A 17,502-nucleotide genomic window follows, 5' to 3' on the forward strand; every position below is an offset into this window, starting at 1 on the left:
AATAATAAATTATTAATAAAAAATAAAATAAGAAGGCATTAAGAGGTATAGAGGCTCTCTATTAATAGAAATGATTAGAGGCTCTTAGTGATTTGAGGAGTCACTAAGAAACTGTTGGAGTTGATTTTTTACTCTCCCTCCTCAAATTTTAACTTAAGAGTCAATTTAAGAGGTTGTTGGAGATGCTCTAAACAGATAAATAAAAAATAACAAAGTAGTCGTGTCATTTTATATCATATTATAGCTATTTGAAAGCCAAGATATGCTTGGTTCAAAAAAATTTAAAAAATAGATAAAATGACTAAAAGGTTATCGGTACAAAAGATATAAGTATTATAAGAGCATCTCCAGTAGCCGAAATTATTAGAAGCACCTGGTTCTCCATATCAAACGGAAGATCTTCCATACATATTTTGACATGTGTAATACGGGCTCACATATATTATAAGGGGTTTTACTATTTTATTTATTTAGTGGGGTCATAAAACACATTTCCAAATGTGAATTTGGAGTCCTTCAAGTGACATAGAAGACCATATGCTTAATATAATATAAGAACTTCTCCAATGGATGGTGCTTGGAAGAGTGTGTGGTGATGTAGCAATGGTTTTGGCAACTCTTGAAGAGTGTCATCTATTGGAGTGATGATGAGTGCTTGAAATTTTGAAAATATCTATTAGAGTTACTTACTATTTGAGTGTTTTTTTAACAAAAGTGATTAGTTAGGAAATAAAATATTATATTTTAGTATGATTTGTTAATTTTGTATAATCTTTATAGCAACTTATATTGCTCTAATGTGTTTTTCAAAATAGATGACTAAGAGCATCTCCAATGTAAGCACCTTTCAAAGTTGCCAAAACTTAAGACATTATCATAAAATATATTATTTTATCTTCTCTCTCATTCATATCATCTTTGACAATTTTTTTAAAAAAAGGTTCCAATGTTAAGCAACTTTAAAAGTTGCTACTATGATACCACAAATCATTGTTTTATATATGAATTATTTTAATTATAAATATTGTCATAAAATTCCATCAATAGTAAACAGCTAAATCGTTTTTTATATTAGAAAGAAAGAAAAGTAAGGGTACCAAATGAGTGCAAAAATTGACAACATTTTCATAATCATTTAAGCAACATTTGTTACTCCAATGCAAGACGCTCTTTCAAGCATCATCCATCTCATCAATCACCCTTCCAAACACCTTACATTGGAGATACTTTAAATAGTATGTTACGTAAAAGTGTTGACTAATAAATTATTGGTTTAATACATCATTTGTCTCCTAAACTTGTCAAAAAAGTTTGGATGACCCTTGAACTTTCTAAATGTTTAAATAGCCCATTGAACTTGTCAAAAGTATAACCAGCTGCTCCTTCAATTTTCAAAGACAAATTAGAGAAATGGAGTGTGACCCAAGCGCCTCCTAAACCCTAAAATCGTGAATACCAACGATTCTAAAATTTTCAAACCCTTAAAACATTGAATCATCATCTCTATGAGAAATTATTTCCATCATAAATATTTTCTATCACAAATCCTTCACAAACACAATCCCTAAACTCAACCATAGAACCATTGGTTGCTTAAGGTTAGTTCATTTCTCCTATCCGACATATTTCATTGAGTTTATATATGGGTTTGACTAAACTTTTGTGAATGTGTAAAATGGATATTATATATGTAAAGGGTATTCTTCACCGTTATATTGAACACGTGGATTTCACTTTATGTCATTACATGCCTTGAGATTCTCTTTTCATTTGTTTATTAAATTTTCACTGTTGAAAAAGTAATAATTAATTTTAATTGTTTTTTCTGTAACCATTTTATTTTTTGGTGGGTTCCTTATTCATTGAATTTTAATGTTAATGAACTAACAGATATGAAATTCATTGAATTGCATTTCAAGTGGAAAATAGATAAAGAAACATCATGCTTTAATCATAGACATACTTTAGAAATATTGATGTTATCTTGACTTGTGAAATTAATTGAATTGCATTTCAAGTAGCAAATAGGTGGATTAGGCAACAAAAAATAGAGGTTTTTACATATCTCTTTCTTATAATTGGAATTCTTTTATAATTGAAACTCCTCTTTATAGATTTACTTTATCTTGTTCTACAATTGAAATTTTTTTATATATCTCTTTGTTACTGGAATTATTTCAAATTGTTTTGTTTCCAGTCAAATTGGTAATGAAATGGCAATTGATATTAAATGACATCATGGAGGGAAGTTAAAGGACGATGGAGGGCTAAAGAAATATGTTGGGTTATGGAGGAAGTGGAAAAAAATATAGACTCATATAAACTCAGTCGTTTAGGGACCTGTTTGTTTTACATACTGTTTGTTGTTGTTGTTCCTGTTTGCTGTGACCATTTGTTGTTTGTTGTTGGAAATGTTGGTCCCTTGTAACGTGACAAGTTAGTTCCAAGGGGGGGGGATAGGAACTATTTAAAATTTTGTCTGTTAAGGCTGACTTCTTTTTCTATGAAAAGGTTTACACAGCGTCACTAAGCAAATTCAAGACACAAGCTTAGTCAACTTGTGACTAAGTCTGCTTCTTTACTTGAGTCAGGAAATAGCACTTAGAGTCTATTCCTGAACTCAGCTTCTTAGTAAACTTAACTCAGCGTGAGCTCTTTACTTAGTCAGTTTTCACAGCAAGCAATGTGTATTAAAGGAGTTTAAGGGTTAGAAAGATATTACTCAGCAGACTTATCCTGGTTCGGCCTCTCCGCCTACGTACTCGTTCCGAGCTTTTTGAATTCTCTACTGAGCTCTTTAAAGGTAGAGCACGAAACCTTTTACAAATAGAAGTTGAGTATAACAAGAGTACCTTCCTCTATACCTCTACTCACTCCTATATCTATGCTGAGTACTATAACCGAGTACTCAACCTCTCCTTTCTATTCTTCTAGAAATGATAAAGTGTTTGTCCTAAACAACGATTGCTAAGACATTTTAGATGATTGGAAATCACTCTAGACTTTTACACAATAATATGGAAATTGGTGTAAGGTATTTGCTTTGCTTTTCTCACAGAATCTTCGAGTATGAATTTGGTCAGCGTTTCGACTGCTTGAAGTTCTATATAGATTGAAGCAAATGGATGGCCTTTATATAGTGACACTTGAGGCACCTGGTCATTTCGAATTTCGAAATAACCGTTGGAGGGAAACGGCTTCCTGTCGTTGTCACTCTGGGTGTGCTCAGCGTCGTTGGCCAATAGGATTCACGCATCTTCTGTCTTCGTCAGTCTTCGGCAGAATGTTTCGACATTTAAGGAAAAGTCCACGAGACAGCTTTCTGCACCTTCTGAACTTTTCCCAAAATAGAAATACTTTGTCTAGAAGTTGAACATTGCCTGCTGCTGTCCAGACTGCTTTGTCGTCCAACTCAGCAGCTTCTACTTGAAGCTTTTGCCACGAAGGCTTCTCGATCCTTCTCTTGCTGAGTCGTTGTTTTAGTTGATACGGCTTCGTTTTGAACTCTTGGGTCGAATGGTATTGATGTGTTGACTTGGGCTTGACTTCCACTTTATGGGCCTTTGGGCTTTTTAATCTCAATGTCTTATACACAATTAAACTCAACATTGAACAAACACATTAGTGTAATAAATCAAAGCATTTTAAATTTAATGTGTTAGAATATTTTTATCATTACTTAAATAATTTTGTCAAATCAAAATCATGTGGAAAGGTGTTTCAATAGGAAAAGGATGCTTTTCCAAAAAGAAAGGATTTTCTGCTTTTGTAAAATGCTACTTTTCAGGGGTAAAAGACAAATAGGAGGTCACTAATCAAACACTCAAAACTCTCATTTTTGAAGTGAAAGGCAAACATAAGCATGAAAATGAGCTACCAAACACCCTCTATATCTTCTTTGGATCGCTAAAGAAATAAGTTCAACTACTATTACAGCTGCGCAAGTAATTATTTTTTGTAAAATCTCACTCGAACATTAAACTAAGAAACCATATTAAGACCATATACTCAAAATCAAAACAAAGCAATGTACATGAACTCCTTCACATTTGTAGTCCATAATTTCAGTAAAAATCAAAGCACTCTACACCAAGGTATAACTAAAAATGCTAAAGAAAACTTACAACTCAAATTGCCAAATTTGATTTACATCGGCAAAATTAACTTATGTAGCTATTCGAAAGCATATCTCCTATATTATTGAAACTCTTCGTTTGAGTCTTGAAAAAGAGTTCCATTCCTGGGATAGAATTACTACTTCATTGATGAATTGTTCAAGTTTGTTTTCATCGACGATTTTCGACTTTTTTATTGCTACAATTCTTCCATCAATTAACATTCCTTTCAAAATAGTGTCTTGTCCTCCTTCACCAAGAATTATGTTCTGATTATAATGATCAGTAGCTTTCTTTAACTCCTTTAAAGAGAATATTTTAGTGGCCTCAACATTAGTATTACACCATATTTTCTGCAACCAAATTTAGAGTAGAAGAAAAATGAGAACAACGAATTATTTGAGTGAGAAAAAAGTACAAAGAACTTATTCTGATAAAAAAAGAAAAATTCAAACACCAAATTCAGAAACCCAAAATCAAAAAATCAAATTGAAAAACCCAAATTCAGATAATAAAATTAAGAAGACATATTATTCCCTTCCAATCAGAACGGAGAACCTATCCATAAGAAACGAAAATATGGCAAATTAAAAGAATAAAAAACGAAAATATTGAAGATTCAGCAAAGAAGAAACGAAAAGAACAGGCTTGAAGAAACGCAAAAATTGAAGAAATAAGAAACAAAAATATCATAATAAGATTGTAGATTGAAGAAACAAAAAGAGCATAATTCCAGAATAAGAGCAGAATTCCAGAAACCCAAAAGAGCATAATTTCATTAACTCAAAAGCGAAAAATTTATTACCATTTAGTCTCTTATATTTTGCAGAGGATCAAAATGCATAAAGAGAATAGCAGATTGTGGAGCATATCGTTCAGATTGTAGAAGAGAAGGAAATTTTATGTTATGAAACGCAAAAGAAGAGAGGAAACCCTTCTTTATTCTGCTTTTCAATGAATTCACGCATTTGTTTATGGAAATTTTGTAGGCGCAGTGCCAGATAAGAGTGAAGAATCAGTTGGTTACACTTTTGACAAGTTTAGGTCGCTATTTAAACACTTGAAAAGTTCAAAGGGTCATTCAAAGTTTTTTTACAAGTTCGGGGGGGGGGGGGGGGGGGGGGGGGAAATAATGTATTAAGTCTAAATTATTTAACAAATTAAAAAGACTATCTATACATTTAAAAAGAAAAGAAAGAAAAACTGAGTAGTTGAAGAGAAAATGTTTTTAATTTTTCCATTTTATTATCTTTAACATAGGTCGTTGATTTCTTATAAAAGCATAGGTCTTTGGGCGTTCAATAGTAGTATTAGTTAATTAATTTTGATATTCTTAAATTAATATATGTATATATATATATATATATATATATATATATATATATAGTAAGGCTATAGAGAGGGATTCCCTTACTTTTAATTCTGAGGGAATAATAGAGTTATGCTAGTTACCAAACAATATTAGAGTTATTTAATTAAACAAATTTAATTAAATTAATCTCTCTTCTTCTATTGAACACGATCCACCATGCTCTCTCTCCTTGTTCCACTTCACAACTGTCTCTCTTCTTCATCCCTGGAAGATTTATGACTCCAGCCAGATCAGAATCGATGAGTTTTTGGATTTTGTTCCTAGATGGTCTGCATTTTTTTTGTCTAAAAACATTCATGACTCTCTCATTTGGTTTCGTGTCTGACATTCAAATCAAACAACAGTTTGATTTTTTTTTTTGTCTTATTGAATTCATATTCTTATAATTGAAAGCAAATCAATGTGTTTTATTAATACCGTAAACGTTTATATGGTTGAAACATTTATAAGATTGAAAACATGCAGTGGGCTTCTTAATTTTATGATTCTCAATTATTAAAATGTTTATAAGATTCAAAACATTAAAAATCATGCGGATGAATGTATCATTGTGCTTTTTAATTTTATTAGGTCTATATACAAGGATGTTCATCCTTGTAGATTTTGATCCCCAACCCAATGAAAAACCAGAAAGCAGCTCTATTATCTTATTTTTACAAATTAACAATGGCCAATGAAAAAGAAATCGGGTATACAATTGTTTTTAGATAACGGATTATTTACGGAAACTCACCAATTCTGATCTGGTTGGAGTCGTGAATCTTTAAGGGAAGAAGAAGAGAGACTGTTGTGAAGTGGAACAAGGAGAGAGAGCACGGTGGATCGTGTTCAACAGAAGAAGAAAGAGAAAGCTGTTAGAATTTTAATTTAATTAAATAACTCTAATATTGTTTGGTAACTAGAATAACTCTATTATTCCCTTAGAATTAAAAGTAAGGGAATCTCTCTCTATAGCCTAACTCAATATATATATATGAGAGAGAGCTCTTGTAAGAACCCTTTTTTAGGTGAGGATACTTCCTTATGGTGAGAACACTCAAAACTACGTCGTTTTGAGTATGAAAAAAACGTTGTTTCTAATGGGGTTCAAACCTTGGACCCTTGATTTACACTCCACACTGCTTACCACTAAGACAATTGCTTTTCTTGTGTATCATGTCGCGCGCTGCTTAATATACCATTGTCCTTGTAGCTTCTGTTGTTTATTATTTGACGCATGCACTTATTGATATCGATTAAATGTGCATAATAATGAATTATTAATAGAAAAAAAAGAAATGTGCATAATAATGAATTATTAATAGAAAAAATCCAAGAACATGCTCTAATTGTTTATTTATTTAATTCCTCTATATTTTTGTAATTTATGTTTTAAAATATTAAGGACGATGTTCTAAATATTGTTACATATGTTCTAAACTTTATAATTTGTGTTGTAAAAATTAAGTATAATATTTTAAAAAAATCAGTAAATATATGGATCATTTTTGCATTTGTTCTGTAATAAAATTTATAACTCATATTCTAAATAACATAACGTATGTTCTAAAGTTTATAGTTTGTGTTCCAAAAATTAAGTATAATGTTCTAAAAAAATCAGTAGATATCTGGATCGTTTTTTCATTTGTTCCAAAAATATAATTTATAACTCATGTGCTAAAGAACATAATGTATGTTCTAAAGTTTATAGTTTGTGTTCTAAAAATTAAGTATAATGTTCTAAAAAAATCAGTAGATATCTCGTTTTTTCATTTGTTCCAAAAATATAATTTAAAACTCATGTTCGAAAAAACATAACACATGTTCTAAAAAACATAACGTATGTTCTAAAAAATATGTCGTACGTTCTAAACTTCATAGTTCGTGTTTTAAAAGTTAAAATATATGTTGTTTCAAAAAGAAAAAGTTAAAATATATGTTATAACGTATGTTTTAAAAAAAAAAATATTTTCTTATATAACATAAATTACAAAAATATAAAGGAATTAAATAAATAAAAAATTGGAGCATGTTCTTGGATTTTTTTCTATTAATAATTCATTATTATGCACATTTTTTTTCTATTAATAATTCATTATTATGCATATTTAATCGATATTAATAAGTGCATGCGTCAAATATTAAACAATAGAAGCTACTAGCACAATTGTATATTAAGCAGTGCGCGTGATACAATGCACAAGAGAAGTAATTATCTTAGTGGTAAGTAGGGTGGAGTGTAGATGGAAGTGCTTAGGTTTGACTCCCACAAGCAGCATTTAGTGCTTTTTATTGATTTTTATACTCAAAACGACGTAGTTTTGAGTGTTCTCACCATAAGGAAGTGTCCTCACCTAAGTATGTCAGTGCATTCCCAATTCATTCTCCAAGCCTCTATGGTTCACTATTTTAGCCAATTTACAATAAAATGTACAAATTACAACTGAATCCTAGATTAAACGAACTAAAACGTTTTCTTAAAAAAAGATAAAACAAGGTAAAAACAACTAAGAACGCAAATGAGTATTATGAACATAACAATAGCGTCAAGGTGGTAACAAAAGGCAATTGTGTAATAAGCATCATGAAGTTTTCCGTATAAAAGCATAGACACGATTGTAAAAGCCTAAACACGGTTTTTCATAAAAGCGTAGATGTTATTGTTCGTAAAAGAATGTACGATATTGTAAAAGTATAGGCATTATTGTTTGTAAAAGTATAAATGTTGTTTAAACATTAAAGGATAAATCATATTAATGGTACTTGAACTTTACTCTAATTCACACTTTGATACTTAAATTATATTTTGTCTCAAAGATATATCTGAAGTAACGATGACCTGACAATTTAGTATATTTTACCGGTCAATGCAAGTTAAGACCGACTCTAGTATTTTGGAGGCCCTAGGCATCTTTACATGGCAAGAGGAGTTGAACAGTTTAAAGGGAAAGTCAATCAATTGTGTCGCAAGTCCCCATTAGGAAAATGAAAAGCCTAATAAGTTTACAGGGCTCAATTAGAATTTAAAGTGTTTAATATATTGAAAAGTCAATAAAAAAACTAGAAAAATTTACATACAAATTCACATTTGAAAAACTATCTTACAATTATGTTAAATCATAATTTTAAATTATGTCATACTAATAAAATCATTATTTTTAATATATTTTAAAGGTTAGAGTTTATAAATCAGGGATCTAAAATATATTGTCTAGAATTTAGAATTTATGAATTGAAGTTTAAATTTTTTAAATTAAAGTGTAAAAAGATATTTTGTTTATTATATATATATATATATATATATAATAGTGGCATATTGATAATTAAGTTTGATAATATGATTTACTTATAATTTTATAGTAGTAATTATGATATTCACGTAGAAAGCCTAAAAAAACTACTCTTAGTATAAAAACAAGGGTAAATTCTAAAAAAAACCCATGTGTTTTGATGTTCTTCCAAAAAACCCTTGTGGTTTGTTAATACAAAAAAAGGACTGTGGTTTGCGCCGTTACCCGAAAAAACGGAAAATGGCTTAACGGTGTTAAAATGCTGACGTGGCACAGGGGTAAAGTTGGAAATTCGAATTTTTTTTTTTTTTTATTTTTTTTATCTCTCTCTCTCTCCTCTTCTTCTTCCTCCTCCTTCTTCTCCTTCCTCCTTCTTCTTCCTCCTTCTCCTTCTCCTCCTCCTTCTTCCTTCTTCTTATCCTTCTTCCTTCTTCTTCTTCTCTTCTCCTCCTTCTTCTTCTTCCTCCTTCTTCTTCTTCCTCCTTCTTCTTCTACTTTTTTTTTCTTTTTTTCTTAGTTTCGGAAATTTCCAGATTTCTGGAAAATTTCCAGAAATCTAGAAATTTCTAGATTTCCGTCGATTTCTGGAAATTTTCCAGAAATCTGGAAAATTTCCAGATTTCCTCAAATCTGGAAAATCTGGTCCAATTTTCCAAGAAGAAACGCCCAAAAGCCATTGGGAAACGCTTCCCTGACAACTATAAAAAGGACACAACTCCAGTAAATTGGACCATCTTGTAATTTCTCCATTAACAAAAACGTTCTCTGCAAAATGATTAAATTCACCTCTTTGGGTAGGCTAATCGATTAAATTCACTCTCCCTCCATTTTCTTCTCCTCTTTGGGTAGGCTAATCGATTAAATTCACCATGATTTTTCAATCTTTGCTTTTGTTTGATTAAAATGATTAACATGTGCGTTCTTGATTTCGTTATGCAGCAAGGTTTATGAGGAGTACTGCGAGTCGATGAGTAGCTTGTCGCTGGGAATCATGGAACTCCTGGGAATGAGCTTGGGAGTAAACAAAAGTCATTTCAGGGAATTTTTTGAAGAAAATGATTCGATAATGAGACTGAACTATTATCCTCCATGCCAAAAACCTGATCTTACTTTAGGAACTGGGCCTCATTGTGATCCAACATCGTTAACGATTCTTCATCAAGATCAAGTGGGGGGTCTTCAAGTGTTTGTGGACGACGAATGGCGTTCTATTACCTAAATTTCGATGCTTTTGTCGTAATTTAATTACCTTTTCCCTCTTTCATGTTAAAAAAAAGAAGAAGAAGAAGGAGGAGGAGGGAGAAGAGAAGAGAAGAGAAGAGAAGAGAGGAAGAAGAAGGAGGAGAGAAGAAGAAGAAGAAGAAGGAGGAGGAGGAGGAGGAGGAGGAGGAGGAGGAGGGAAAAAAATAAAACTCTTTCATGTTAAAAAAAAAGAAGAAGAAGAAGAAGGAGGAGGGAGAAGAGAAGAGAAGAGAAGAGAGGAAGAAGAAGGAGGAGAGAAGAAGAAGAAGAAGAAGGAGGAGGAGGAGGAGGAGGAGGAGGAGGGAAAAAAAAAAAAAATCGAATTTCCAACTTTACCCCTTGCCACGTCAGCATTTTAACACCGTTAAGCCATTTTCCGTTTTTCGGGTAACGGCGCAAACCACAGTCTTTTTTTTGTATTAACAAACCACAAGAGTTTTTTTGGAAGAACATCAAACCACAAAAGTTTTTTTTGGAATTTACCCTAAAAACAAAAATACAACAACTATTGAGATAGTCTGTAATTTGAAAGTTAATTATCAATAAATTTGTCATCAATAACAAAATCTTAGACATGTTGTCAATGGAGATCATCCTACTATACTAGGTCTACAATTACGAAAATTAAGAAGTCCAATAAAGTATTAAAGTTCACAATTCTCCTATCATAGTATCAATATCATAAAAATTAGGGACAATGTATAAAAATAGGCCTATAGTTTTCAGGAAAATATCAATTTAGGCTCCACGTATAAAATAACACCAATATAGACTTAACATTTAAAAAAATATACCAATTTAGACCTCGATAACGGGACGAGACACGTCATTAATATTACTATGTTAAGTTCTATCAATTGTACGTGGATGGAGAAATCAGAACTTAACGGAGTAATAAGAATTACGTGTCCAATTCGTTATCGATACCTAAATTGATACATTTTTTAAACGTTAAGCTTATATTGGTGTTATTTTGTACGTGGAGCCTAAATTGATACTTCTCCAAAAACCATGTTTTTCTTGGCTGCTGATATCGCAGTTTCTGTTCTGGCTAAGCTGGACTTCCATTTTTCTTTTAAATTATCAAAGAACCAGAGTCAGGCCGGTTCACCGGTTTACTTCGGTTTTTAGGGGGTTAACATCTTTGACCCTAAATGTGTAGAATCGGACCAGATACATGGCCGGTTCACGGTTAAACCAGTCGAACTGGCCGGCCAGTCCGGTTTTGAAAACATTGCCAAAAACCATAGACCTATTTTAGTACATTATCCTTAGAAATTATCAAGACAATCAAAGTAAAACTTAAAAAAATAAACCGTAATTTTCGAATTTTCAACATGTACAGAGACAATTAAACTAAGTAAATATCATCAAACTATCTTACAATTAGATCTCTGAACTAAGTAAAAATAATCAATTGAGTCATCATCATATTCTAAAATAAAAAAATTATGACTATTTGACATAGACTGTAATGATCTCTGTATTGACTCAAAATGAGTTTGGGGAATAGGGCCTGAAACTAATCAACCGAATGATTTTCGATGGGGACGTAATTGATGATTTTTGCTTAGGATGAGACTCAATTGATGTTTTTTCTTAGAATGGGGACTCAGTTGATGATTTTTGCTTAGTTCCGGAATATAATCGCTGATTTTAATAGTTTAAGGTCCTAATTAACTTTAAACTTTACTTTGAGAAACCAAATGGATATTATGCCTTAAAAGATAAATTAACCATGTTGTGATGTAAAATAAAACTTATCCTTTCAAATTGAAAGGTCTTGGATGTGTGCTTAAAAAAAATCTAGTATGTGGAGTAAAAAAATGAATCATACAGAATAACAAATAAAATATAAACACAAACTGAAATATGTATAACATATATGTATAAACACAAAATTCCTGGATGCTAGGGGTCAACAAATTGAAGGGACAGGGCCAATTTTGAGAGTTGCAATGGATTATTTTTCTGAATTATTTACAAATTCTGGTCCAATGGGAGAACCAGAGTTTGTTGATGCTATTGATACATATCTTTGTGCAGAGCAAGTGAGTATTCTGGAAGAGCCATATACGTGAGAGGAGGTTTATCAGGCGCTCATGCAAATTAACCCCATAAAAGCCCCTGGACCTGATGGCATGTCTGCTATGTTTTATCAAAGCTATTGGGGTGTTGTAGGGGGATGATGTGGTTAAAACGGTACTTAATATCCTTACAACGGGCGTTAAGGATTTGAGACCAATTGCTTTATACAATGTGCTATATAAGATTGTTTATAAAACCATTCTAATCGGCTTAAGAGAGTTCTAAATGATGTGGTGCATGCCACCCAAACGGCTTTTGTTCTGAGTAGACTAATTACGGATAATGCTATTATTGCATTTGAGGTTTTCCATAGTATGAAAACTCGAATGAAAGGGCGTAAGGGACACTTTGCCTTAAAAATTTATATGAGTAAAGCTTACGACAAAATTGAATGGAGTTTTCTTCAGCATGTGTTAGTTTGGATGAAGTTCCCTGAACATTATGTCAAATTAATTATGATGTGTGTATCTACGGTGTCAATGTCTTTCCTGGTGAATGGTCAACCGACGGATGTGCTTACACCATCCAGAGGGCTTAGACAAGGGGACCCAATTTCCCTATATCTTTTTGTATTATGTGCAGAAGCGTGATCAACAAATATCAGGAAAGCAATTAATTCATCAGATCTATATGGCATTCGTATTAGCAGGACTTGCCCGACGATTTTGCATTTATTCTTTGCTGATGATTCAATTGTCTTTGGGTGGGCTAATGTAACGGAAGCTGGGGAGCTCAAAGCAATTTTAAAGAAATATGAGAGGGCATCAGGACAGGTAATTAACTTTGAGAAGTCAGAAATTTCCTTTAGTGGAGGGGTTCCCGAGCCACGCATACATGATATTTGTTCACTACTACAGGTTCGGGAAACGGGGGCGTTGCCTAAATATCTGGGGTTACCAACGATTGCAGGAAGATAAAAAAAAGTAGTGTTTGCATGTATTAAAGAGAAAATTCATAAACTTTTGCGAGGTTGGGAGGAGAGATGTTTATCAACTAGAGGGAAGGAAATTTTGATTAAATCCATTATACAGGCCATTCCTCAATATATAATGTCATGCTTCCTGCTCCTGGAGTCATTCTGTGCTGAGATTCAGAGTTTAATTAGTCGTTATTGGTGGGGAGGCAAACAGGGGCGAAAACCGATGTACTGGTTGGCATGGGAGACAACTTGTCAGAAAAAGGCTCAGGGTGGTTTAGGAGGTGGTTGAGATCATTTAATTTAGCCTTAATTACAAAGCAATGTTGGAGACTTATTCAGTCTCCTCACTCTCTTTGTGCACGGGTCTTACGAGCAAAATATTATTGGCAATCTAGAGTTCTTTCTGCACCAAGCTGTACTAGCCCAAGTTTTTTCTAGCGTGGGGTCTGGGAGGCTAGGCGAATAATACATAAGGGTATGATATGGCGAGTGGAGGATGACACTAATATAAATATATGGTCTGATAATTGGGTCCCAAGCTTAAATCTTAAAAAACCTGCACTTGCTTGTGTTTCCCCTAAACCTGAGATGGTGGCAGAATTAATTGACGCTGACACAAGCCAATGGGATGAACATAAAATTGATCAATTATTTATCTCGTCTGACGCAATGGAAGTCTGAAAGATTTGCCTTAACTTTAGAAAACCTGCTGATGCAATTTACTGGCACCCAGATAGGAATGGGCTATTCACTGTTAAGAGTGCGTATAGGCTTGCTGAGGAAGAGCGGAAAGTGTCTATTGATAAACCTGAACAATCTGAATCGAATAATATGAGTTTTATGAATTTATGGCGGATCAAACTACCACTGAAAATCTTGCACTTCTGCTGGAAATTATTAAGAGGAATTCTGCCGTGTTTGATAGAGCTGTTGGTGTGCCCTAGTTCATAGGCATTGGTTCTTGTAAAATGTATTTGTGTCACATTAATAAAGGAATTAATCTAGTTCAATTATATCTTGTGCTATAATATGAATAGAGAATCCATTGATTGATAATCGTAAAACCGTATCCCAAGTCTATTCTATCATGTGAATGATTAGAACCACGGACTTGTATATTTGACGACTGTATGGTAGTAATTGATACTAGCCATAACACTTGATAAGTCAGTTGTGAATATGGGTACATGTTGTATACATGTGACTGGATCGATCCGCTCGAGAAAACTACATGGTGGTTGTGTCATTAGTTTTCTTAAGTAGGTCTCTAACTATTTTCAGACCAGATTTCATTATAATATCAATGTGGATCTGGTTCACTTTGACATATGTCTAACAGGTCTGTAATAGGATGCCAAATACGGGTATGATTAGGTGAACAGGTGAACACATTTGACATTGATAGTGAAGTGATGGAATTACTGCTCACATAATAGTGAGATGATATCACAGGCCACTTGATAAGTGAGATTGATAAGTGTGTGGCCACACCCTGATAAGTAGTCTACTTATCGAATTCATTAATCTACTTAAGATCAAGAAATATCATAAACAATAGAGAGGATGACAGCCGCCATGCCTTTAGTTTATAATATCGATATCAAATGGTAAAAGAAGTTAAGAGATAACTACAGGGTCTCTGCATCTTTAGACTGCTGAAATAGCTGTATTGGTTAGGGGCAGTAATGGTTTGCTAGAACCCACTTACTGTCTGTGGGTCATGAGTCCACTGCTAGCTAAGGACAGTCCCATAGGATCGTGCACATTGAACATCTGAGTTAGAACTTATAGAACGGTACACTAGAGGGATGAGATTAATTAATTGGTTGACAGTAAAATGTCAAGGTAATTAATTGGTGGTTAATTAATTGATTAATTGATACTTTACATCAATGTAATTGATTAATAGATTTAGGCGTTGAGTATTTAATTGGTTAATTAGTTTACAGGATGTAATTAATTAATTTGTAAATTAATGAAATTGCATTAGTGAATAATTAATCAAACTAATACGTCAATTTATTAATTAGTGTTGTTTATTTAATTGGGATAATTAAATTTAATCTAATTATAACTAATTGCATAGAATAAATACTATTGGTATTTATTTAAGTGATTATGTTAGGATTAGATTAGTTTTGTAATTAACCAATTAACCCTAAACCAATTAGGTTTAGGAATAACTACACTATATATAATAAAAGCCTAAAACCTAAAACAATCTAATTAAGATACAATTTCGGCCACCACTAATCCTGAGAATTGGATTTTCGGCAGAACCACCACCACTTTGATGAAAGTGGATTTTGTTTTGGCAAAGTTCCTTTTCTCTCCAATTCATCCTCCGTTCTTTGGCTAGCACCGGTTCTGACTCAATAGTTGTTCGTGCACCTGACTACGGAGATCTTACTATCTTGTGGATTCTTCAGCCGTCTCTAGAAGAGACAGTCCGGGTATGTTTATATCCCTAAACGGATCAAAAGGTTTTATTCAATCAATGGTTAACGGACAAAGATCAAATTAAAGGGATTAGAAATAAATTTTAAACCGCAATTCCGTTGCGCTACAGTTGATTAACTGGCAATAATCCCTAACAAGAGCTGCATAGATGGGGGATTGGACGGGATGTCCCATGTCAAGTCTGTAATGTCGCACCAGAAACATTAAATCATGTATTCTTTCAGTGTTCAACTACTAAACGAGTATGGAAATTGGTAGATTTGCCAATTCGTGTGGATAAAGTTTTGGTTGGAAATGTGGCTGAATGCCTGTGGATCTGCCAGAAATTTCTGAATGATGAGCAGGTACATCGGGTTGTTGTGGTGCTTTGGTGGCTGTGGTTTCATCGGAACCTTTTTCGTCACGAACACAGGTGGTTCGAGGCGGATATTCTGCCGACAAAGGCAGACACCACTCTATTTGAATATTCTCGTTTACCATGTGAAGGAGCACATCCACATGTGCAGCTGTCTGATCTGTTGTATACAGTTCAAAAGCATATTAAAGCCTGGCTGCCGCCTCCGAGTGGTGTGGTGAAAATAAATTGTGATGCTCGATTTGGGAATAATGGATTGGAATGTAGGGCGGGTGTAATAGCTAGGAATTCAGCAGGTGAAATTGTGGCATCTGCAGGGATTCCAATTGGTGTTTGTGGCTCCATGGAGGAGGCAGAACTTCAGACGATATTAGAGGGTTTAATGGTTGCAAGGGATTGTTGTTTTAATAATATTATTGTGGAATCAGATTCACATGTGGTAGTGAAGGCATTACAGGCATGAGAGTTCCCACATTCTCATCTGTTGTTCCAGTATGAAGATGTTCTGGCATGGGCTACGATATTTGGTAGTTGTTCGTTTAGTTACATTCACAGGGAAGGAAACAGGGTTGCACATTCTCTTGCAAAGTGGACAATGGATTTGTCTGAATCAGTACTGATTATAGAGGATTGTCCCTCTTCAATTTGGCCTATTATTTGTAATGATATGAACTTAATATCAATCTAATATAAATTTGGCTTCAAAAAAAAATTAAAATTGGAGGCCCTCCATTTGGGGAGGCCATAGGCAGCTGCCTAGGTAACTTCCCTTGGAGCTCGCCATGATGATGCGAGTTTGATAAGTAAATTACATCAATGGTGCTTGAATTCTACCTTAATTCACACTTTGGTATTTAGATTTTATTTTGTCCTAAAAATATAACTCAAGTAAAGTTGATTGGATAATTTAGTATATTTGGCCGATTAGTGACCGATCAATGTGAGTTTGACCATTTTGAATTAAAAATTAGGACTCGCCATATACTCAATTAACATAAAATTAAGGCACCAATATATATATATATATATATATATATATATATATATAGTGCTAAAAGGTAGTATTGTATATGTTGATTGAGTATGTGATGGGTCTCAATTTTTTAATTTAAAATGGTCAATCTCGCGTTGACCGATCAAATATACTAAATTATTGAGTCATCTTTAATTGAAGTGTATTTTTGGATATTCATCAAAAAAAAAAAGTGTATTTTTGGATAAAATAAAATTTAGGTACCAAGTGAAAATTAAGGTAAAAGTTTAGATACCATTGGTGTAGTTTACTTGTTAAACTCGTATTGACTGGTAAAATATATTAAATTATCCGATCATTGTTACTTCAAATATATTTTTGTGACAAAATAAAATCTAAGTACCAAAGTGTGAATTAGAGTAAAGTTCAGATACCATTGGTGTAATTTACTCAAACATTAAATCGTTCTTTTTAACATCCAAGAATATAGAAATTTTGGAAACAATCAAATATTAACAATAAATTGTAATGTGCATGTTAGGTGGAAAATAGATAGAGTAAATGACAGAAAATAATCGAGAGACTATAATTACAAGAATCAAACTGAATAAAATTAAATGATGCAAATGATGCAGCTTGTGGGCCTCCCCACCTATAGAAGTCTCTTGCCTAGGTCATTAGATGTTTAAAGGCTTGGGGCCATCGGTGG

Source organism: Euphorbia lathyris, chromosome 8, assembly GCF_963576675.1.
Source record: "Euphorbia lathyris chromosome 8, ddEupLath1.1, whole genome shotgun sequence".
Classification (NCBI taxonomy): Eukaryota; Viridiplantae; Streptophyta; class Magnoliopsida; order Malpighiales; family Euphorbiaceae; genus Euphorbia; species Euphorbia lathyris.